At 45.8% G+C, this 26,406-nt stretch overlaps 1 long non-coding RNA gene across 1 annotated transcript in view; it reads right to left on the bottom strand.

The window, feature by feature from the left end:
- The window catches only part of LOC129020630 (uncharacterized), a 56,054-nt gene extending 52,804 nt beyond the window's left edge, over window positions 1-3,250 (bottom strand). The window contains exon 1 of the long non-coding RNA XR_008495870.2: window positions 2,768-3,250. This is a non-coding gene — a long non-coding RNA (uncharacterized LOC129020630). The remainder of the gene's footprint in view (window positions 1-2,767) is intronic.
- Window positions 3,251-26,406: the final 23,156 nt, after the last annotated feature.

A 26,406-nucleotide genomic window follows, 5' to 3' on the forward strand; every position in this document is an offset into this window, starting at 1 on the left:
ACTCTTGGTGAAATGTAAGGGCTTTATATTATATGCATGAGTGTGGTAATATTCTAAGAACTTTCTGCAAGCAGAAGACTCAGGACCTTACCCATTGCCCTAAGCCCAGCTACAAGAATCAACACCTCTTCTATTGGCTAAATCCAAGTATCTGAGAGTCATCATTGCATCTGTGAGCTTGATCCAGAAATGAGTCATCATCTCACACATTGCTAAATTTACATATGACAGTCACAACTCTAACTGTGGACCATGTCCACATGTGAGATTCAGGACCTCACCAGTAGGTTCTGTCCATGTGTGAGAGTGACAATTCTAATTGTCCGCTGGGCGTGCCTATGGGATGCACAATCTCACCTGTGTGCTGGGTCCTGTTATGAAACTCTCTGTGTCACTCAAGGATGTTATAGGATATGCATGAGTGTCATCATCTTCTGTGACATTACCACAAGTAGGAAACAGAAGACCTTACCTATTCCCCTAATTCTAGCCATGAGAGTCAAAATCTTTTCTATTGGTTGGGTCCACATATGAGAGTCATCATCACACCCATGAACTAGGCCTAGGTATATCACAATCCCACCTGTGGGAAGACCAGACAGGAGAGTCACATTGCTTGAATGTTGGTTTAGGAATATTTCAATAACCCCCTGTGTTCAGGGCCCTGGCAAGAAAGTCACATTACTTGAGTGCTGAGCTCAGCAATATGTCACAATGCCTCCAGTGGGCAGGGCCTAGCCTAGAGAACCATATCACCTGGGTCCTGTGCAAAGCAATATTTCACAATTAACTCTGTTTACAGGGCTCAGGAAGGAGAGGTTCTGGCCTGTTGGATAGGTCACAATCCCTCCTTTGACAGAACTCAGGCAGCAGAGTAACATCATTTGTGTGTAGGGCCCAGTAATATGTCAAAATCCTCACTGCAGTCAGGGCCCATGACGGAAGAAAGAGTCATGTCACCTAGGTTCTGGGCAAGGAATATGTCACAATCCACCTGTGGACTCAGCTCTGGCCCCAGGGTCACATCTCCTGAGCACTAAATTCAGCAATGTGTCACAGTGCCCTTTGTGGTACAGGCCAGAGCAGTTGTATCACATCACCTAGGTGCTATGCCTAGTAATATGTCACTATTTATTTTGTGGGCAAGGCCCAAGCAAAAGAAGAATTACATCATCTAGGTGATGAACCCCATGATATATCACAGTGCCCCCTTTGTGTAGGGTCCAAGTAAAAGTGAAAAGTCACGTCATTGTGTCTTGGGCCTAGGAATACATCACAATGGCTTGTGTAAGCAGCGCTTAGGCAGAACAGTCCCATTACCTAGGTGCTGGGCCCAGAGATACGTGGAAATCTTCCTGTGGGCAGAGCACAAGCAGGTGAGGACGGTCACATCACCTAAGTGGTAGGCCCAGAGATATGTCACAAATCCCCCTTTAGGCCAGGCCAATGCAGAAGAGTCACATCACCTGAGAGATAGTCCCCACACTATGTCACCTTGCCCCTTGTAGACAGGGCCTGGTAGGAGCTGAAAATCGCATTACCTAAGGGCTAGTCTCTGACATCTTACAATTCTCTTTTAGGACAGAGTCCAGACAGGAGAGTCACATCACCTAGGTACTGAGCCCAGTGACATGTCACCATTCTCTTTTATGGCAGGGCCCAGGAGAGTCATATCACCAAGGTGCTGGGTTCAGTGATATGTCAAAATCTTCCCTATGGACAGGGCCCAGGCAGGAGAAAACACTGATATGGTTTGGCTGTGTCCCCACCCAAATCTCACCTTAAATTTTAGCAATCCCAACATGTTAAGAGCAAGGCCACGTAAATATAATTGAATTATGGAAGTGGTTTTATACTGTTCTTGGGGTAGTGAATAAGTCTCGTGGGATCTAATGGTTTTATAAAGGGAGTTCCCACGCACAGGCCCTTATGCCTGCCACCATGTAAGATGCCTTTTTGTTCTTCCTTTGTCTTTTACCATGATTGTGAGGCCTCTTCAGCCATGTGGAACTGTGAGTCCATTAAACCTATTTCTTCTGTAAATTACCCAGTCTTGAGTATGACTTTATTCACAGTATGAGAACAGACTAATGTAGAAAGTCATATTTTTAGTTGATGGGCCCATACATATATCACAATGCCCTCTGTGGGCAGGGCCTACGCAGCAGAGTCAAACCACTTGAGTGCTGGGCCCAGCATTTTGTAACAATCACAGCTGTGGGCGGCACCTATTCGGAAGAGGATAGCCACTTTACCCAGGTGATGGGGCCAGAGATATGTCACGATGCCCCTTTTGGGCAAGGCCCAGGTAGTAGAGGAGAGTCAACTCACCTAGGTCTGGGGCCCAGTGATATTTTCTATTTTTTTGTATGTAAGGCACAGGAAAAAAGTCACATCACATAGGTTCTGGGTTCAGTGATATGTCACAATTCTTCCTATGGGCAACACAGAGGCAGAAGAGTCACCTCACCTACATGCTGGATACAGTAATATGTCACAATTTTCCCTGAGAACAGGGCTCTGGCAGGTAAAAAGAATCCCATTACTTGGGTGATGAGCAGAAAGATGTGTCACAGTGCCTTTTGTAGGCGGGCAAGTCCAGGCAGGAGAGTAACATCACCTGGGTCCTGGGCTCAGCAACATGTCACAATCTCCCCTTGGGCATTGCCGAGGCATGAAAAGAGAGTTACATCATCTAGGTGATACATCCAAATACATGTCACACACACAAAAAAACAGGGCCTAGAAAAAAATAGAGACAGATTACCTAGGTGCTGGATCCAGAGATATGTTACATTCCCTTCTGTGAGCCAGAACCAGGCAGGAGAGGAGAGTCACATCACCTAGATGATGGGTGCAGAGATGTCACAGTGTTCTCCATAGGCAGAGCCCAGATAGGAGAGTTAAATCATCTGGGTTCAAGGCCTATGAGCAGGGCTCACTCAGGAGAAAAGAGTCACATCATTTAGCTGTTGATCAGATAGGAGAGTTAAATCATCTGGGTTCAAGGCCTGTGAGCAGGGCTCACTCAGGAGAAAAGAGTCACATCATTTAGCTGTTGAACACGGTAATATGTCACAATACCCACTGTGGGTGGGTCAATAAAGGGGAGAGGCATTACATCACCTAGGTGATGAGCCCAGTGACATCTCACATTTCCCACTGTTGGGAGGGCCCAAACAGGAGGGGAGAGTCACATTACCTAGGTGCTGGGCCCGGCGACATGTAACTCTCCCTCGCTGAGCAGATTCCAGGCAGGAGAGGAAAGTGACATCATCTGGTTGCTGGGCTCAGCAATATGTTACCATTCATACTGTGGATGGGGTCCAGGTAATAGAGGCGAAAAAAATCACCTAGGTTCTGGGTTCAGTGATATGTCATAATCCCCCCGAGGGAATGACCCAGGGATGAGAGGGGAGTCCCTTAATCTAGTTAATGTTCCCAGAGATATGTCACAATGTCCCTATAGGAACAGGGAGGAATGTCACAATGTCCCATATTCCAGGGAGGAATGTCCCTGGAGGAAGAAATCTAAATGCTGGGCTTAGCAATATGTCACAATCTTTTCTGTTTGCAGATCCCAGGCAAAAGAAGAAAGTCACAGCATTTAGGTGTTTGGCCCAGGTATATGTCACAATTCCAGTTTTGGGCTGGGCCCAGGCAGGAAAGTCAAATTACTAAGGGGCTGGGCAAAAGCATATGTCATAATCACATTTGTGGGAAGGTACAGGGATGAGATTGACAATCCTGTATATGTCCCAGCTCTAGGTATGAGATTCAACATCTGTGTGTTGGGTACTCGTATATGAGTCACAAACTCAACGGTAGATGGCATGTGCATGAGACCTCAATCTCACCAGCAGACTATATCCCAGTAGGGAACTCACAGCCTCACAGGGGTGCTAAATGGAGGTCAGAGAGTCATTATCTCACTTGTAGACTGGATTCTTGTCTGAGACACAATTCCAAATTTGGACTGCCTCCAGCTATGAGATTTAGGACTTCAACAGTGTGCTGTATTCAAGTGGGAGGGTGACAATTCTTACATCACCTGGGTGTACATACAACAGTCAAAATCTCATCGGTGTGCTGGGCCCTATTATGACACACTGTACAACTTGAGGGCTTTAAAATATACACCTGAGAGTCGCAATCTGCTCTGAGACCTTCATGCTTGTATGGATCCGTGATCTTACTCATTGCCCTAGAATCAGGTATGAGATTGAACATGTCTCTTATTGGCTGGATCCAGGTATGAGAGTTACCACCATTCCTGTGATCTGAGTCCATAAATGAGTCACCATTGGAACTGTGGCCATATTCACATATGATAATCACAATTCCAACTATGGACTGTGTTCGCAATTCAAGCTTAGAATTTTACCAACAGGATCTGTCCGTGTGAAAGATTGACGGTTATAACTGTGGCCTGGGTGTGCATATGAGAGTCACAATCTCAACTGTATGCTGAGCCTTGTTATGATACTCTGTACCACTCAAGTGCTTTATATAGTATGCATGAGTGGTGATGCTTTGTGATCTTTATACAATTAAGAAACTAAGGACCTTCCTGGTTGCCCTAATCTTAGCTATGAAAGTTACCATCTCTCCTATTAGCTGAGTCCAGGTACAAGAGTCATCCTCATCCCTGTTATCTGGGAGCAGGGATGAGGCTGGATCATCACATCCCGTGGGTGCTGGACCAGGAATATGTCACAATTTCCTCTATGGGCAGGACCCAGGCAAGAGAGTCACATCGCCTCAGTGAAATGTCACAATGTCTCTGTGGGCAAGGCCCAGGAAAGAGAGTCACATTACCTGGGTGCTCAGCCCAGTGATATGGTCCAGCTTTTCCTGTGGACAAAGCACAGGCAGAAGAAGAGAGTCCCATCATCTAGGTGATGAACCCAAAGTTATGTCAAAATGCCCCCTGTGAGCAGGGCTCAGGCAGAAGAGTCACATCACCCAGGTGCTAGACTCAGCAATATATCATAATTTCTCCTATATGCAGGGCCCAGGCAGGAGGGAGTCACATCATCTAGGTGCTGGGTCCAGAGATATGTCACAATGCTCCCTGTGGACATTGCCCATAAAGTCAAGTCACATCACCTTAATGTTGGGCATTGCATTATATTATCACGCCCCCCGTATGCAGAACCCAAATGGAAGAGGATATTTACTTCATCTGGGTGCTAGGCCCAGTGCTATGTCACAGCCCCTAAAATGGGCAGGGCACAGACATAAGAAGAGAGTCATATCACCTAGGTGTTGGGCGCAATGATATGTTATAATGCTCCCAGTGTGCAGGAACCAGGCAGGAGGAAAGAATCACATCACTTACGTGCTGGGCCCAGAAATATTTCAAAATCTCCCTTGAGGGCAGTGCCCAGGAAGGAGAGTATGTCACCTAGATGCTTGATTTAATTAATGTCACTGTAGGCTTGGCCTACCCAGGCAAGTGGAATTTCTCAAATGCTCGGCAAATGTATATGTAAAAATCACACCTGCAAGAAGGTCCAGTGGTTAGATTTACAATTCTACACATGTCCCAGCTTTAGGTATGAGAGTCAACACCTCCTGTGAGTTACACACAAGTACAGGACTCATCATCTCAATAGTAAATTGGATCTGTGCACGAGAGTCCCAACCCCACCTAGGGGCTGTGTCCTGGTATGAAAGCAACAGGCCCATGGGTGTGCTGAATTCTGGTCCAAGCGTCACCACCCCACCTGTGGATGGGATCCATGTATGAGAGTCACGATTTTAACTGTCAACTGCCTCTGGATGTCAGATTCAGAACCTCAAAGGTGAGCTGTGTCCATGTGGGAGAGTGGCAACTCTTATTTTTGGGTGGGTGTGCATTTAAGGATCACAATCTCGCCTGTGTGATTGGCACCATTATGACATTTTCTGTATCACCCAAAGGCTTTATATGATATGCATGAGACTCACAATCTGCTCTGAGAGTTTTGTGCTGGTATGACCCATGATTTTACCTGTTGCCCTAAGCCCAGGTATGAGAGTCAACCTCTCACTAATTTGCTGCATCCAGGAATGACAGTCATCACTGTGCCTGTCAGCTGGGTTCAGAAGTGAGTCACCATCCTACCTGTGGCTGGATCCACGTATAAGTCACAATTTTAACTGCAAACTGCATTTACATGTGAGATTTGAGATCTTAACGTGTGTAAGTTAAAATCCTAACTGTTGGCTGGGTGTGCATGTGACAGTCACAGTCTCATCTCTGTGCTGAGCCCTGTTAGACACTCTCTGTACCAACTGAAAGCCTTATACAATATGCATGAGTATTGTAATTTTCTCTGACCTTCGTACAAGAAACACACCCAAACCTTACTCATTGCCTGAAGCCCAGCAAAGAGAATCACTATCTCTCCTATTTGCTGGGTTCAGGTATGATTGTCATCATTGCACCAGTGAGCTGAGCCCAGATGTATGTCACAATCCCGCCCGTAGACAGGGAACAGGCAGAAGAGTCACATCACCTGGATGCTAGGACAGGAATATGTCAATCCTCATGAGCAGGATGAGGGAAGAAGAGTCATTGCTGAGTTCTGGGCCTAGTGATATGCCACAGTCCTTCATGTGGGCAGGTCCCAAGCAGACGAGAACAATAACATTACTTAGGTGATGAGCCCAGCAATATGTAACAATGCCCAATGTGGGCAGGGCCCAGGGAAGAGAGGAAAGTCACATCACCTAGTTGCTGGTTCCCATATGTTGCAATTCTCACTGTTCGCAGGACTTAGCAAAAGAAGTGAGTCACACAATTTAGGTGTTGGGCTGGGCGCGGTGGCTCATGCCTGTAATCCCAGCACTTTGGGAGGCCAAGGCAGGCAGGTCACCTGAGGTCAGGAGTTCGAGACCAGCCTGACCAACATGGAGAAACCCCGTCTCTACTAAAAAAAAAAATCCAAACATAGCCGGGCGTGGTGGCGCATGCCCGTAATTTCAGCTACTCAGGAGGCTGAGGCAGGAGAATCCTTTGAACCCGGGAGGCGGAGGTTGGAGTGAGCCGAGATTGCGCCATTGCATGCTAGCCTGGGCAACAAGAGTGAACCTCTGTCTCAAAAAAAAAAAAAAAAAAAAAAAAAATTAGGTGCTGGGTTAAGCAATAGTTCAAATAGTTCACAATCCCCACTGTTGGCAAAGATCAGGCAGCAGAGAAGACTCAAATCACCTAGGTGCTGGGTGCAGCAATATGTTACATGTTCTTCTGAAGCTGAGACCCAGGCAGGAGAGAAGAGTGTCTTCACCTAGGTGTTTGACTAAGAAATACGTCATAATGTCCCATGTGGGGAGAATTAAGGCAGAACAAGCACATCACTTAGGTGCTGGGCCCAGTGATATGTCACAGTCTTCTCTGTGATCAAAGCCTTGGCACAAGGGTAGAGTCACATTACCTAGGTGTTGAATTCAGAAATATGTAACAATCACTTCTAAGTAATGGGTTCAGGCAGATGAGGAGAGTCATGTTACCTCCTTGGTCCTTGGCCTTGGTATATATCACAATTTCATTTGTGGGTTGGGCCCAGGAAGAAAACTAAAATCACTCAGAGTATGGGCAAAAGCATACATCACAATCACACCTGCAGAAAAGTCCAGGGATGAGATACGCAATCCCAAACATGTCCAGCTCTAGAGAGGACAGTCAACACCTCCTGTGTGTTCAGTCCAAGTATGCAAGTCAGAATCTAGATATTGGACTGGATTTGTGCCTGAGAGTCTCAAATCAACCTTCAGATTATGTCCTGGTAGTAGAGTCACAGCCTCAGAGGTGTGATAAATCTTGGTCAGAGAGTCATTATCTCATCTGTGGACCTGATCCATGTATGAGACTCACAATTCCAACTTTTAGCTACCTCCAAGTGTGAGATTCATAACCTCAACAGTGGGCTGTGGCTATTTAAGAGGGTGAAAATTCTTACTCTGAACTGGATGTGCATATGAGGGTCACTATCTCACCTGTGCACTGGGCCCTGTTACCACACTCTTGGTGCCACTCGAGGGCTTTCTATGGTATGCCTCAAAGTCACAATCAACAATTAGATCTACGTGCTGGTATGAACTTATGATCTTACCCGTTGTCCTAAGCCCAGGAATGAGAGCTAACATCTCTCTTATTGGCTAGGGTCAGGTATGAGAGTTCTCACTGTGCCTGTGAGTTGGGTGCAGAAAGAAGTCATCATCCCACCTGTGGCCAGATCCATGTATGACAGTCAAAATTTCTTTTTTTTTTGAGATGGAGTCTCGCCCTGTTGCCCAGGCTGGAGTACAGCGGCGTGATCTCAGCTCACCACAACCTCCCCGTGCCGGGTTCAAGTGATTCTCCTGCCTCAGCCTCCCGAGTAGCTGGGATTATAGGTGCATGCTACCATGCCTGGCTAATTTTTGTATTTTTAGTAGAGATGGGGTTTCACTATGTTGGCCAGGCTGGTCTTGAACTCCTGACCTCGTGATCCACCCGCCTCAGCATCCCAAAGTGCTGGGCCACTGTGCCTGGCTGACAATCACAATTTCAACTGTGGACGGCATCCACATGTGATGCTCTGGACCTCACCAGTGGTCTCTGTCCACGTGTGGGAGTGACAATCCTCACTGTTGGCTGGGTATGCCTATGAGAATCACAATTTTAACTCTGTGCTGGAATCTGTTATGACACTCTCTGTATCATCGGAAGAGATCATACAATATGCGTGAGTTTTGTAATCTTCTGTGACGTTCATACAAGTAGAAAGCCCAGGACCTTGCCCATTGCTTGAAGGCTACCTGTGAGAGTCAACATATCTCCTATTGGCTAGATCCAGGTATGCAGCTAATCACTGTGCCTCTGAGCTGGGTCCAGAAATCAGTCACTGTTCAACCTGTTTCCAGATGTACACATGACAGTCAGACTTTCGACTGTGGACTGCATCTGCATGTGAGGTTCAGAAGCTCACCAGTGACCTTTCATGTTTGGAAGTGACAATCCCAATTGTTGGCTTGGTATGTCTGTGAGAGTCACAATCTCACCTGTGTGCTGAGTCCTATTATTACATTCTCTGTAGCACACAAAGTATTTACAGGATATGCATAAATTTTATACCTCTCTGTGACCCTTCTAAAAGTAGGAAACCCAAGACTTTACCTACTACCTAAAGTCTAACTAACAGTGTCAAAATCATTCCTATTGTCTGGGTTCTCATATGAGTGTAATCATAATGCCTGTGAGCTGGAAAAACTATATGTCAAAACTTAGCCTGTGCGAATAAACCAGAAAAGAGAATCACGTCACCTGAACGCTGGACCAAAAACATGTCGCTCTCCACTCTGTGGGGAGGTCCACAGCAGAGAAGTCCCATGACCTGGGTACTGGGCCCAGCAGTATGTTGCAATGCCTTCTGTGGGCAAGGTTCATGCAGGAAAGACACATTATCTGCATGCAGGGCACAGCAATATGTCACCCTGTGTACAGGGCTCAGGTAAGAGAGGAGAGTCACAATACCCAGTTGTTGGGCCTATTGATAGGTCACAATGCCTCCTTTTGGAGGGACCAAGGCAGGAGAGTCATATCATTTACGCATAGGGCTCAGCGATATGTTACAACCCACTCTGTGGCAAAGCCCATGCAAAAGAGTAAAGTCACATCACTTAGGTGATTGGCCCAGTTATACGCTACAACTGTCTGTGTTGACAGGGCCCAGGCAGAAGAGGATGATTACATAACCTGGGTTATGGGCCCAAAGATAAGTCACAATTTCCCCTGAGGACAAGGCCTATGTAGGAAAGGAAAATAACTTAAGTGCTTGGCCCAGGTATACATCACAATTTTATTTTTGGGCTTTACCCAGGCAGGAGAGTCAAATCACTCAGGTGCTGGGCAAATGGATATATCACAATCACACTAGCAAGAAGGTCGAGAAATGAGATTCAAAATTCCATACATTCTCTGACTTCAGGTATGAGAGTCAAGAGACCTCATTTGAGTTGGGTCCAAGTACATAAGTCACAATCTTAATGGTGGACTCAATCCCTGCAAGATAGCCCCAATTCCAAATGCAAGCTATTTCTGAATCTAAGAGTCACAGCCTCACAGGTGTTCTGAATCCTAGTCTTTGAGTCACCATTCTACCTGTTAAGCAGATCTACATATGACAGTCACAATTCCAACTTTTGACTGCCTCCATGTGTGAGATCCACAGCCTCAAGAGTGGATGGTTTCCATGTGTGACAGTGACAATGTTTACTGTTGGCTGAGTGTGCATAGGAGAGTCACAATTTCACTTGTGTTCTTGGTTGTGTTATGATACTCTCTGTATTACCCATGGGCTTTATATGGTATAAGTGGCAGTTGAAATCTGCTTTGAGACCTTCATGCTGGTATGAACCAATGATTGTACCCATTGCCCTATGCCCAGGTATGAGAGTCACATCTCTCTTATTGGCCAGATATAGGTATGACAGTCATCAAAGTGTCTGTAAGCTGGCTCCAAAAATAAGTCAGCACACCAGCAGTCCCGGGACCCACATATGACTGTCACAAATCTAATTTTGGAGTGTGCCCGTGAGATTCAGGACCTCACCAGCAGGCTCTTCTTATGTGTGAGGGGGCAATCCTAACTGTCAGCTGGATGTGCCTATGAGAGTAACAATCTCACCTGTGTAGTGGATCCTGTTATTATACTCTCAATGTAACACAAAAGCTTTATAGGATAAGCTTGAGTGTCATAATCTTATGTGACTTTTCCTCACATAAGAGACCCATTACTTTATCCATTGCGCTAAGCCTAAAATAAAAAGGCAAAATCGCCCTTATTGGTGGGTCCATATATCAAATTAGCCAGTAAAAAAAGATACTCTCTGTCCTAGCCAGTCTGAGAGAAACAGGTAAAATTCTGGGTCTTCTCTTTGTACAAAGATCATAAAAAATTACCACTTCCTTCCATATTGTATAAAGCCCTTGGGTGATACACAGTGTAAAATGCAGGTGATACAGAGAGCATACCCAGCACACAATAGAAATTTTTCTTATTTTATGCACACCCAGCCAACCATTAGCGCTGTCAGCCTTACACGTAAACAGAGCCCACTGGTGAGGTCCTGAATCTAACTCATGGATGCAGTTCACAGTTGAAATTGGGACTGCATATGTGAACACCTGGCTACAGTTGGAATGGTGACTCATTTCTAAACCCACCTCATAGGCAGATGGAGACCCTCCTATCTAAACTCAGCCATTCTTAAAGATGTTCACTCTCATATCTGGGCTTAGAATCACAGGTAAAATTGTGGGTTCACACAAGCACAAAAGTTTCAGAATGGATTGCAACTCTCATGCATACTGTATAATGCCCTCAGTAAGACAGAGAGGGTTCTTACAGGGCCAGGCACACAAATGAGATTGTGACACTCATATGCACACCCGGCCAATGGTAAAGACTGTCATCCAGCCACATGAATGCAGCCAGTGTTAAAGTCCTGAATCTCAGCCGGGTGCGGTGGCTCACACCTGTAATCCCAGCACTTTGGGAGGCCGAGATGGGCAGACCACGAGATCAGGAGATCGAGACCATCCTGGCTAACACGGCGAAACCCCATCTCTACTAAAAATACAAAAAATTAGCCGGGTGTGGTGGCGGGCTCCTGTAGTCCCAGCTACTCGGGAGGCTGAGGCAGGAGAATGGCGTGAACCTGGGAGGTGGAGCTTGCAGTGAGCTGAGATCATGCCACTGCACTCCAGCCTGGGCAACAGAGTGAGACTCCGTCTCAAACAAACAAAAAAAAAGTCCTGAATCTCATGCCAGGAGGCAGTCGAAAGTTGGAAAACTGATTCTCATATGTGGAGAGTCACCAACCCACCTGACCAAGATTCAGCACACCTGTGAGGCTGTGACCCTTTGAAAATAATACAGTGCATGGGAGGGATTGTGGCTGTCATGCAAGGATCCTGTCCACTGTTGAGATTGTAACTCATGTACTGAGACCCAACATACAGAATGTATTGACTCTTATACCTAGAACTGGGCCATGTGCATGATTGTTAATTTTATCCCTGGACTTTTCTGCAGGTGTGACTGTGACATATTTATTTGCCCAGTACCTGAGTGATTTGACTCTCTTGCCTGGGACCTCTCCTTATAGGGTGTTGTGACATATTTCCAAACCCAGGACTAAGTGATGTGACTTTCTTCTGCCACTTGGGCTCTGACCAAGAAGGGATTGTGATGTATTACTGGACCCAGAACCAAGGTGATGTGACTCTTCTCCTTCGTCAGGGCACTGCCAAAAAAAAATTGTGACATATCACTGGACCCTGATTCTAGATGATGTAACTCTCCTCTTTTTGCTTTGCCCCACATATTTTGGGTACCATGACACATCCCTAGGCCCAGAACCTAGGGGATGTGAGGCTCCTGCCTAAGCCCTCCCTGCAGTGAGCCTTGTGACATATGTCTGCATCCATGACCTAAGAATTGTGACTCTTTCTGCCTGAACTTTGCCAACAAGGAAAATTGTGACATATTTCCATACCCACCAACCAGTTGATGTGTCTCTCCTGCCTGGGATTTTCCCAGAGAGAGCATTGTGACATATTGCTGGGCCCAGCAGCCAGGTGAGGTGATTCTGTTCCTGTTGCATTGCTTTCAGGAGAAGATTTTTAAATATTCTTGGCTAAGCATGCTAATGATGTGACTCTCCAGTCTGGTCCCTGCTTTCAGAAAAGACTGTGACATATCCATGGCCTACTGCCTAGGTGATGTGGCTCTCCTGCTTGCTCCCTACCAAGAGGTGGCATTGTGACATATATCTTGGTTCAGCTCACAGGTGCAATAATGACTATCATACCTTGTGAATTGAACCAGCCAATAGAAGAGATACTGACTCTCACATTTAGGCTTAGAAAAATGAGTAAGACCCTGTGTCTCCTCTTTGTATGAAGGTTATAGAAAGTTACCACTTTCACATATCACATAAAGCATTTGGATACTACAGTGTCATCACAAATCCCAGAACATGAGTGAGATTGTGTTCTCGTGTGCACAGTCCACCAACCATTAGAATTTCCACCCTCTCACATTGACAGAGCCTACAGGTGATGTTTTGAATCACACACAAATGCAGTCAGTCCACAGTTTAAACTGTGACTTTTATATCTGAACATCAAGCCACAGTTGGAATGGTTACTCATTTTTAAACCCAGCTTATAGGCAGGTGAAGACTCTCCTATCTAGACACAGTCAATAAGAAAGATGTTGACTCTCACACCTGGGCTTAGGGCCATAGGTACGATCAAAGTTCTCTTCTAACATGGAGGTTTCAGAGCAAATTTTGACTCTCATGCATGTTGTATAAAGCCCTGGAGTGGTACAGAGAGTGTTCTAACAGGGCCCAGCACACAAGTGAGATTGTAACTCTCATCTGCACACCCAGGAGAGAGTAAAGATTGTCATTGTCCCACATGAACTCAGCCCACTGTTGAGATTCTGGATCTCACACCCTGAGGTGGCTAAAAGTTGCAAACTTGACTTTCATACATGAATCTGTTCCACAGGTGTGTTCATGACACTCAGATTAAGATTCAGCAAACCCGTGAGGCTGTGACTCTACTTAAAAAACACAATCCCCAGAAGGAATAGGGCTCTCAAACCTAGATCCTGTTGACCAATGGGATTGTGACTTGTGTACTTAGAATGACCATACAGAAATTGACTCATACCTAGAACCGGGACATGTGTGAGATTGTTAATCTCAACCCTGGACCTTCCTGTAGGTGTTATTGTTACATATGCCGCAGTCCAGCACCTGAGTGATTTGACTGTACTGCCTGGATCCAGCTCACATATGAGATTGTAACATATAACTGGGCACTGGTACATTTTGACATCACTGGGCCTTGCACTCGGGTGATGTGTCTCCTCTCATGCCTTGATGCTGCCACGGGAGGCATTGTAACATACCACTGGGTCTTATGCCCATTTGATTTAACTCTCCTGCCTAAGCCTGCCTATACAGAAAATTGTTTCATATCCTGGGCCTGTCACCGAGTGATGTGACTATCTTCATTTGCCTGATCCTAGCTCTCAGGGGAGAATGGAACATATCACTTTGTTCAGTACTGAGCTGATGTGACTTCTCTTCCCTTCTGAGGTTTTCCTCACAGGGGAGATTGTGACATAAAGCTGGGCCGAACACCTTGGTGATGTTACTCTTTTGCCTTGGCACTGTCTTCAGAAGGCATTGTGACATATTGCTGTTACCAGCACCAAGGTGAAGTGTGTCTTGTGTTTGGACCCTGTCCATAGAGTGCATTGTGACATATCTTTGGGCCCATCAACTATTTGATTTGACTATCCCCCCTTACCACATCTTTGCCCATAAGGAATATGGTGACATATATCTGGGCCCAGCACCTAGGAAATGCGATGCTCTTCTCTTGCGTGAGCTATGTTCAGAAAAGAAAGAGTGATGTATTGCTGTTTATCACCTAGGTGATATGACCTAGCACATTACCGAGTGCAAAGGTGATGTGATACTTCTGCCTGGTCCTTGCCAATAGAGGTAACTGGAATATATCTCTGGGACCCATAACCTAGATGATGTGAGTCTCCTTTTGTTTCTTGAGACTGTCCACAGTGGAAATTATAATATATTGCCAGGCCTTGCACCCAGTTTTTGTGACTCTCCTGCTTGTGTCCTTTCCATGTGGGGCATTGTGACATATTTCTGAATCCAACACCAAGGTGATGTTACTCTCTTGCCTGGATTACTGTGACATCTCTCTGCACCCATCACCCAGGTGATTTGACTTCTTTCTCCTGCCTGGTCCCTGCTCACAGAGGGCATTGTGACTTATCACTTGGCTCAGCACCTACATCATGTGACTCTCCACTCATGCCTCAACCATGGCTTTCTAGGGTGATTGTGAAATATAACTTGGTCTATCTCATAGGCTTTGTGACTTTCTTCTTCCTGAGCCCTAACACAGAAAGCATTGGGATATACCTCTGGGCCTCTTGCCTAGGTGAGGAGACTTTTCTGCCTAGGTTCTCTTCTTAGGGGGTATTGTGACATATTGCTGGACCCAGCAACTAGATGATAACGTGATTCTCTTCTACTGCTTGGACTTTGCCCAAGAAGGAATTGTGATGTATCGTGGAGCCAAGAACCTAGGTGTTGTGACTCTCCACTTCTGCCGGGGCCCTGCATACATTCTCTGTTGTGACATATGGCTGGGATCAAAATCTAGGTGATGCAACTCTTCGACCTGGGCCCTGCCAGCAGGCGTATTAGGACATCTTTTTGTTCATCACTTAGGTGTTGTGACTCTCTCCTTCTGCCTGGGTTCTGACAAAAAAGGTGATTGGGGCATGTCCCTTGACCGAGCACCTAGGTGATATGACTGTCTTATTTGCCTGGGCCTTACATATTTGGGGTATTGAGACATATGGCTGAGCCCTACATCAGTGGGATTTAAGGCTCCTGCCTTGGCCCTGCCAACAGAAAACTTTTTACATATCCCTGAATCCATCACCTAGGATATGTGACTCTCTTCTTCTGCCGGCATTCTGCCCACAGGAAAGACTGGGACATATTGCTGGGCCCTCCATTGAGTCGATGTGTCTTTCCTGCCTGGGTACTGCCCACAGGGAGCATTGTGACATATCACTGGGCCCAGAACCTAGGTGATGTGTGTATGCCTCATGTTCCCTGCTTTCAGGAAGGGATGGTCAAATATCCCTGACTGAGCATGCAGGGATGTGACTCTTCTGGCTGGTCCTTGTCCTCAGGGAAGATTGTGACATATGCCTTGCCCAGCTCCCAGGTGATATGACCCTCCTGCTCACTCTCTACCCATAGGTGGGATTATGACATATATCTTGGCCCAGCTCACAGGTAGGATGCTGACCCTCTTTCCTCGAACCAGTCAATATAAGATACTTTCATAGCTAGACTTAGTGAAATGGGTAAGATCCTGGGTCTCCTCTGTGTATTAAAGTCATAGAGAACTACCACTTTCTTGTATCTTATATAAAGTCCTCCAGTGTTAGAGAGGATGTCATCACAGGGCCTAGGACACAAGTGATATTGTGTTTCTCATACACACACCCAGCCAACTGTTAGGATTGTCACCCTCACATCTAAACAGAGCCAACTGGTGAAATGCTGAATCTCACATGCAGATGCAGTCTGCAGTTAAAATTCTGACTGTCATAAGTGAACACTTGGCCACAGCTGTGCTGGTGACTCATTCCTAAACCCAGCTCATAGAGAGGTCAGGACTCTCCCATCTAGACTCAGCCAATAGGAGAGATGTTGAGTCTCATACATGGACTTAGGGGCACAGGTACAATCATGGGTGCATAACAGCATGAAGGTCTCAGAGCAGATGTTGACTCTCATACATAACATATGCAGCCCCTGAATGGTAGAGAGACTGTCCTCACAGAGCCCAGCAAACAGGTGAAGTTGTGACACTCCTTTGCATAGGTGGCCAATAGTAAAGATTGTCATCCTTCCACGTGAACACAGCCCACCGTTGAGGTTCTGAATCTCCCACCTGGAGGCAGTGGACAGTTGGAGAATTAACTCTCATACATGGATCTGGTCCCTAGGTGGGTTGGTGAATCTTACACCAAGATTCCCCACAGCTGTGAGGCTGTGACTGCACTAAGGGGAAACAGTCTTCAGAAGGAATTGAGTCTCTTTTGTATAGATCCAGTTTATTTTTGAGATTGTGACTCATGTACTTAGACCAAACCTACAACTGGGACATGTGTGGGATTGTTAATCCTGCCCCTGGACCTTCCTGTAGGTGTGATTCTGATGTAGGCCCCTCCCTGGGTCTACCTTCCAAAAGAGATTATGACATGTCATTTTTTTTCCATACTTAGCTGATGTGATGTATTCTCCTGTCTTGGCTCTCTCCATAGAAGACATTATGATGTATTTACAGGCCCTGCACCCAGTTTATGTGATTTCTGCCTGTGGCCTGCCCACATTGGCTATTTTGACATATTGCACAGTCCAACACCCAGGTGATTGTACTCTTCTGCCTGGGCTCTTCCTACAGGGGACATTATGAAATATTTCTGTGCCCATTGTGTGTGTGTGTGTGTGTGTGTGTATGTGTGTGTGTGTGTGTGTTTTGAGACAGAGTCTCACTCTGTCACTGAGGCTGGAGTGCAGTGGCATGATCTTGGCTCACTGCAACCTCCACCTCCCAGATTCAAGTGATTCTTGTGCCTCAGCCTCCCAAGTAGCTGGGATTACAGGCGCCTGCCATCACACCTGGCTAATTTTTGTATTTTTAGTAGAGACGGGGTTTCACCATGTTGACCAGGCTGGTCTCAAACTCCTGACCTCTGGTGATCCACCTGCCTTGGCCTCCCAAAGTTCTGGCATTACAGGCATGAGAGACCACACCCGACCACATCCATGTGTTTTGACTCTCTTCTCCTGCATGATTTCTGTTGAGGGGGGGATTGAGACATATCTCTGGTCTCAGCACCCAGCTGATGTGACTCATCTCTTTTTCCTATGTTTTGCTCACAAAAGATAGCGACATATCGCTAGGCCAAACAAAGTGACATTACTCTCTTGATTTGGTCCTCCTCTCAAAAGGCATCGTGACATATTGATGGGCCCAGCACAAAAGTGATTTGAGTCTCATGCCTAGACTCTGCTTACAGGGGCATTGTGACATATCTCTGGGCCAATCTACTATTTGATGTGACTCTCCTTTTGTACCTGGGCTTTGCCTATAGAAGACATTGTGACATATCTCTCGGCTCTGCACCTAGGCGACTTGACTTGCCTCTTCTGCTTGGGCCATACCTACAGGGAACATTGATACATATCTGTGATCCCAACATGTAGATGATGTGACTATTTTCTTTTTTCTTGGACCCGTCCACAGTGGGAATTGTGACATATCATTTGGCTTAGCATTTGTGTAGTATGACTCTCCTCTCATACCTAGGCTCTGTCCACTGGGGTGATATATATCTGGGTGTAGCCCCTAGTTATTTGAAGCTCCTCTTTTCCATGATCCCTACTTATAGCATACATTGTGAAATCTCTGGTCTACTCATCTCGGTTATGTGACTTTATTTTTATTTTTATTTATTTATTTTTGAGATGGAGTTTGGCTCTTCTTGTCCAGGCTCAAGTGCAATTGTACGATCTTGGCTCACCGCAACCTCTGCCTCCCAGGTTCAAGCGATTCTCCTTCCTTAGCCTCCTGAGTAGCTGGGATTACAGGCACACGCTACTATGCCCGGCTAATTTTTGTATTTTCAGTATAGATGGGGTTTCACCATGTTGACCAGGCTGGTATCGAACTCCCAACCTCAGGTGATCTGCCCACCTCAACCTCCCAAAGTGCTGGGATTTCAGGCGTGAGGCACTGTGCCTGGCCATGACTTTCTTTTATTTGCCCTTCCATCAGGGGACATTTTGACATATTGCTGGGCCTATTATCTGGATGATGTGACTCTCCTCACCTGCCTGCATACTACCCAAAGGGGACATTGTGACATATCTCTGAACCAATTTTCTACATAATGTGCCTCTTCTCTGCTGCCCAAAACATGCATAAAGAAAATATTCTTTAGGCCCCTGTGACCTATCTCTGGACCCATCACCCAAATGTCATGACTCTCCTGTCTGGGCTCTGCCTAGAGGAAATGTTATGTCACTGGGCCCTGAACACAAGTGATGTGACTCTCCTGCCTGGGCCTTGCCCATAGAGGGGATTGAGACATTCCAGGTGAAGAATCAAGGTGGTGTTATTCTTATTTCTCAGCCTTTCCCTAAGGTAAAATTGTGACATATAACTTGGCCCAGCACACAGATGAGATTTTTACTCTTGTATGCAAACCCAGCCAAAAGTTACTATTGTCACTATAACACAGGAACAAAGACCACTGTTGAGGTCCTGAGTCTTATATGTGAACACAACCAACAGTTGGAATTGGGACTGTCATATGTTTATCTTGCCAGAAGTGAGATGGTGACTCACTCTTGATTCAGTTCACAGGAATGGTGATGACTCTCATACCTGAACCCAACTAATAAGAGAGATGTTGACTCTGGTAGCTAGGCTTTGGGGTCTGGGTCCTTTACTTGGAGGAAGGCTACAGAAGATTATGACACCCATGTATATTGTATAAAGCTCTTGGGAAATACTGAGTGTCATTACAGGGCCCAGTACACAGGTGTGATTGTGACTCTCCTATACACACCTAGCCAACAGTTTGAATTGCCATGCTCATACATAGACTGAGCCTACTGGTGAGGTCCTAAATCTTACACATGAACCTATTCCACCATTGAAATTGTGGCTGTCATATGTGGATCCAGCCATAGGTTGGATGGTGACAAATTTCTGAACCCAACTCACTTGCACAATAAACCCAGCCAATAGAAGATATTTTGACTCTTGTACCTAGGCTTAGGGCAACAGGTAAGGTTTTGGGTTTTCTACTTGTATAAATGTCACAGAGGATTATTGCACTCCCTTATATTGTATAATGCCCCCAAGGTTGTAAAGAAATTGTCATTACATAACTCAGCACAAAGTTGAGACTGTGAATCTCACATGCACACTCAGCCAACAGTAAGAATTGTCATTCACACACATGGACAGAACCCACTGGTGAGGTCCTGAATTTTAGTCACAGACGCAATCCACAGTTGAAATTTTTAATGTCATGTGTGCATCTAGCCACAGGAGGGATGGTGACACATATCTGAACCCAACTAAGAGGCAGAGCAATGACTTTTATACCTGGAACCAGCCAATACAAGAGATGTTGACTCTCATACCTGGGCGTGGGGCAACAGTAAGCTCATGCATTTATACAGCACTAATGTCTCACAGGGGATTATGAGTCTCACCCAAACAATGTACAGCCCTCCGGTGGTACAGAGAGTGTCATAAGAGGACCCAGAACACAGCTGAGTTTGTGATTCTCATATACACTTCCAGCCCACAGCAAAAATTGTCATCCTCCCATGTAAATACAGACAACTGTTGAGCTTCTGAATCTCACACCTGGACACAGTTGAAAGTTGGAATTATAATCCTTACATGTAGATTTTGTCTACAGGTAGATGGTAACTCTAGGACTAGGATTCATTACACCTGTGAGGCTTTGACTCTGATACCAGTACACAGTCTACAGGTAAAATTGAGACTCTCATGGATTAATCTAGTCCATCATTGAGATTGTGACTCATGTATTTAGATGCAACTCACAGGAGGTGTTGACTTTCCCACCTGAAGCTGGAACATATATGGAATTGTGAAATCTCATCCCTGGACCTTCCCACAAGTGTGGTTGTGACATATACTTTTGCCTAACACCTGAGTGATTTTACTTTCCTGCCTGGACACAGCCCTCAGGGGAGATTGTGACATATACCTGGGTCAAGCACCTAGGTGATGTGACTCTCTTGCTCGAGCCCTACCCACAGAGGGTATTGTGAAATATCACTGGGTCATCTGACTCTTATCATTAGCCAGGGCCCTGCTCACAAAGACATTGTGAGATATCACTGAGCCCAGTACAGTGATGTGACTGTACTGCCTGGGCCCTGCCCACAGTAGGTATTGTGACATACCTCTGAACTCATTGCCTAGGTGATGTGACATTTTTCCTTTGCCTGCATTCTGCCCCTTGAAAATGGACTGTGACGTACCACAGGCCCATGTACTTAGGTGATATGATTCTCCTCTTCTGCCTGGATCATGGCAATGGGAGGCTGAATTATTTTAGCAAGCCCAGATTGCAGGTAATGTAAGCTTCTATCCTAGGCCCTGCCCACAGGAGGTATTGTGATTTATCTCTGTGGCCATAATTTAGGTGCTGTGACTCTTCTATTCTCTCTAAGCCTGCCAATGGAGGGGGACTGAAACATATCTTTGGGACAGCACAAAGGTAATGTGAAATTCCTGCCCGGGCCATGCCCATAGAAGACATTGTGACATATCACTGCTCACAGCATGCAGGTAATTTAACTCTCCTTCCTGGGCCCTGCCCACAGGGGATATTGTAACATATCTTTAGCCCGGCACTTAAAATAAGTGGCTCTTTTAGCTTGTTTCTTTTGCACAAGTGGCATTTTGACATATAAGTGCACCCAGCACACAGATGAGATTGTGACTCTTGTATGCTCATCCAGCCAACAGTTATGAGTGTCACCCTCACATATGAACAGAGACCTCTGATGAGGTCCTGAGTCTTGTACATGGACACAGTCCACAGTTGGAATTTTGACTGTCATATGTAGATCCAGCCACAGGTGTGATGTTAGCTCACAGGCACAACAATGACTCTTATAACTAGACCCAGCCAATAAAGTACATGTTGACCCTTATAACTAGGCTTAAGGAAACTGGTAGGGTCCTGGTTCTTCTACCTGTATGAAAGTCATGGCAGATTATAAAACTTATGCATATTGTATAATACCCCTGGCGGTACAGAGTTTTATTACAGGGGCCAGCACACAGGTGAGATTATGACTTTGATATGCAGACACAGCTAACAGTATTGTCACCTTGGTGCTAATCCCAGCAGTACAACACAATTCTTTTTTAGGCAGAGCCCTAGGAGCAGAAAAGAGTCCATCACCTAGGTGCTGGGTCCAGCAATATATCACCATATCCCTTGAAAAAAGAGCACAGGTAAGACAGTCACATCAACTAGGTGAAAGGCCCAGGAATATTTCACAATTTTCTCTGGAGTCAGAACCTGGATAATACAGGAGTGACATCAGCTTGGTGCTGGGCCCAGTGAAATGTCATGTTGGGCATAAGTACATGGTCACAATCTCAATGGTGTACTGGATCCATGCATGACAGCATCAATCTGTCCTGTGGACTGTCTTCTTAGTAGAGTGACAGCCTCACAGGTTTGCTGAATGTTGGTTGGAGAGTCAGAAACCCAAATGTGAACCAAATCTGCATATGAGAGTCAATTCACTACTTTTGACTGACTTTGGGTGTGAGATTCAGAACCTCAACAGTGGGCTGTGTTCAGGTGGGATGATGAGAGTCTATACTGTTGGCTGGGTGTGCATATCACTGTCACAATCTCAGCTGTGTGTAGTGCTCAGACAGAAAAGAAGAATCAAATCACCTAGATGAATAATTAGAAATTTTATTCTCTTTTACTAATCTTTTCTAATACTTCTATGGGCAAAGCCAATGGAGGAGAGTTGCATCCCCTATGTTTTGGACACAGCCATATGTCACAATACACAATGTGTGCAGGGCCCAGGCAGTAGAGGGAAGTCAAATAACCTAGGTGCTGGACCCAGTGATATATCACAATACCTCCTTGGACAGAGCCCAAGCAGTAGAGGAGAGTCATATCCCCTCAGTGCCGTGTGCAAAAATGTGTCATAATACCAACTGAGTGGATGGCTCGCTCATGAAAGTCACATCACCTAGGTGAGGGTGTCAAAAATATGTTGCAATGCCCCCTGTGGGTAGGGCTCAGATGGAAAAGAAGAGTCACATAACTTAGGGGCTGGGCCCAGCTTCATGTCACAATCACTCCAATTGAAAGAGACAAGGCACAGGAGGAGTGATGCATCACATAGATGCTGGGCCCAGCAATATGTCACATTCCTCACATGGACAGGCCCTATGAAGAAAAGAAGAGTCACATCATCCAGGTGATGGGCTCAGAGATATGTCTCCATGACCCCTGTCACCTGTGTGCTGGGCCCAGTCATAAGTAACTGCCTTCTGTGGGCATGGCCAGGTAAGAGAGGAGAGTCACATCACCTAGACGCTGGTCCTAGAGATATGCCCCTATCTATTCTGTGGGCACAGTTCAGGTAAGAGAAGAGAAGAGGAAAGTCACATTAACTAGGTGATTGGCTCAGAGCTATGTCACAATGCTCCTACAAGGCAGGGTCCAGGCAGGAGACTCAAATCACCTTGGTGCTGAGTCCAACATGTCACAATCTCCCCTGTAGGCAGAACCTGAGAAAAAGAGTTACAAGAATTACATGTTGGCCTATTGATAGGTCATAATCTTTCCTGTGAGCAGAAACCAGGCAGTAGAAAAGGTTCATATCACTTGCGTGATTGGCACATAGATATGTCAAAATGCTCCCTACAGGAAGACCCCAGGCAGGAGGGTTACATAACGTGAATGTCAGCCCCAAAAATATGTCACAATGAACCTGCAAGGGCTGGGCACAGGCAGAAGAGACATATAACCTGAGTGCTAAGTGCGGGGCCTAGAAACAAGTGACAATGCTCCATGTAGGCAGGGCCAAGGCAGAATAGAACAACATCACCTACGTTCTGGGTCCAGTGATATGTCACAATTTCATCTGTGGGCGGAGACTCAAATCATGCTGGGTGCTGGGCACATGATATGTCAGTCACACCTGCAGGTAGGTCCAGGGACGAGATTAACAATCTTGCACATGTCCCAGTTTTAGGTATGAGAGTCAACACTGTTGCGGGAAGTCAGGGACCCCAAACAGAGGGACCAGCTGAAGCCATGACAGAAGAACGTGGATTGCAAAGATTTCATGGACACTTATCACTTCCCCAATCAATACCCTTGTGATTTCCTATGCCTGTCTTTACTTTAATCTCTTAATCCTGTCAGCCGAGAAGGATGTATATCGTCTCAGGATCCTGTAATAATTGCGTTAACTACACAAATTGTACAGCATGTGTGTTTGAGGAATATGAAATGTGGGCACCCTGAAAAAACAACAGGATAACAGCAATTGTTCAGGGAATAAGATAGATAACCTTAAACTCTGACCGCCGGTGAGCCAGGCAGAACAGAGCCATATTTCTCTTCTTTCAAAAGCAAATGGGAGAAATATCACTGAATTCTTTTTCTCAGCATGGGATATCCCTGAGAAAGAGAATGCACACCTAGGGGTAGGTCTCTGAACTGGCCCCCCCGGGCATTCCTGTCTCTTATGATTGAGACTGCAGGAGGGAAATAAACTGCAGTCTCCCATAGTTCTCCCAGGCTTATTAGGAAGAGGAAATTCCCGCCTAATAAATTTTGGTCAGATCAGTTGATCTCAAAACCCTGTCTCCTGATAAGATGTTATCAATGACAATGGTGCCCGAAACTTCATTAGCAATTTTAATTTCGCCTAGGTTCTGTGGTCCTGTGATCTCGCCCTGCCTCCACTTGCCTTGTGATATTCTATTACCCTGTTAAGTACTTGATGTCTGTCACCTACACCTATTCAGACACTCCCTCCCCTTTTGAAAATCCCTAATAAAAACTTGCTGGTTTTTGTGGCTTGTGGGGCATCAGGGATCCTACCAATGTGTGATGTCTCCCCTGGATGCCCAGCTTTAAAATTTCTCTCCTTTGTACTCTGTCCCTTTATTTCTTAAGCCAGCCGACACTTAGGAAAATAGAAAAGAAACTACGTGATTTTCAGGGCAGGTCCCCCGAAACAACACATCCTGAATGTTGGGTCCAACTACATGAGGCACATCTCATCAGTGAACTGGATCTATGCATCATAGCCTCAATTCCTATTGCAGATTGTGTTGACTTAGTGGAGTCCCAGCCTCCTTGGTGTGCTGAATCCTGGTCTGTCACCAACCCACCTGTGGACCACATTTATGCACAAGAGCCTTTTTTTTTTTTTTAATCTTCTGACTGCCTCTGGTTGTTAGATTTAGAACCTCAACATTGCACTGTGTTGATGTATGACTTACATCTTTACTTGACCATCCTTACTTTCAGCTGGGTGGTTGACCATCTTTACTTTCAGCTGGGTGGTTGACCATCTTTACTTTCAGCTGGGTGGTTGACCATCTTTACTTTCAGCTGGGTGGTTGACCATCCTTACTTTCAGCTGGGTGGTTGACCATCTTTACTTTCAGCTGGGTGGTTGACCATCCTTACTTTCAGCTGGGTGGTTGACCATCCTTACTTTCAGCTGGGTGGTTGACCATCTTTACTTTCAGCTGGGTGGTTGACCATCCTTACTTTCCGCTGGGTGGTTGACCATCCTTACTTTCCGCTGGGTGGTTGACCATCCTTACTTTCAGCTGGGTGGTTGACCATCCTTACTTTCAGCTGGGTGGTTGACCATCTTTACTTTCAGCTGGGTGGTTGACCATCTTTACTTTCAGCTGGGTGGTTGACCATCTTTACTTTCAGCTGGGTGGTTGACCATCTTTACTTTCAGCTGGGTTTTCATATGAGGGTCACAATCCCACCTGTTTTCTGGGCCCTGTGAAAACATTCTCTGTACCAACTGATGGCATTATACAGTGTGCATTAGTGTCACCATTCACTCTGAGACACTCATGCTGGTATGGACCAACGATTGTACCTGTGGCCCTAAGCCAAGATATGAGAGTCAACATCACTCTAGTTGGCTCGGTCCAGATAGGAGAGTCCCATCTATGAGTGGATTTAGAAATGAGTTACCATTCCAAGTGTGGCCAAATCTTCACATATGAAAGTCGTAATTCCAATTGTAAGCTGCATTCCTGTGTGAGATTTAAAACTTCATCAGTGGGCTTTGTCCATGTATGAATGTGATTAATGAAATGGTTGGCAGGGTGTGTGTATGTAACACACAATTTCACCTGTGTGCCGGGCTTTGTGTTGACACTCTCTGTACCACCCAAGGTCTTTATATGATATGCAACAAAGTGGTAACCCATTACCTTCGAACAAAGGGAAGGCCCACAATATTACCCATATTGGCTGGTTCGAGGTATAAAAGTCATCATCACACCTGTAAACTAAGCAAAGATAAATGTCACAACCCTACTTGTGGGTAGGGAACAAGCAGGAGAATCACATTATCTGGGTCCTTCTCCAGGGATATGTCACAATCATTTTTGAGGGCAGGGAATTGGCAGGAGAGTCACATTATCTGTGTGCTGGGCTCAGTGATAAGTCACTCTCTATTTTGTGCAGATGGTCCAGAATAAAGCTCATAGGAGAGAAGAGGTCCCATCAAAGAGTTGATGGGTCCAAAGATATGTCAAAGTACCCCTTGTAGGCAGGATCCAGGCAGGAGACTCACATCACCTTGGCGCTGGGCCCAGAAATAGGTCACAATGTCTTGCGATTGCAGCATGAAGGCAAGAGTAACATCAACATAGTGCTGGGACAAGGGACATGTTACATTCTCCCCGGTGGGCAGAAGCTAGGGAAAAGAGAAAAGTCATATCAGCTAGGTGCTAGTCTCAGAGATAAGTCACAATTTTTCCTGTAGACTGAGACCAGGCTGGAGAAGAGAGTCACATCACCTGGATAAAAGGCACAGAGATAGGTCAAATGCCCCCTTGTAGAAAGGGCCCAAGCAGGATAGTTACATCATGTGGGTGATGGGACTCAGCAATACACCTCAATGGCCCATGTCGGCAGGGAACAGGCAGGA

Source organism: Pongo pygmaeus, chromosome 20, assembly GCF_028885625.2.
Source record: "Pongo pygmaeus isolate AG05252 chromosome 20, NHGRI_mPonPyg2-v2.0_pri, whole genome shotgun sequence".
Lineage (NCBI taxonomy): Eukaryota > Metazoa > Chordata > Mammalia > Primates > Hominidae > Pongo > Pongo pygmaeus.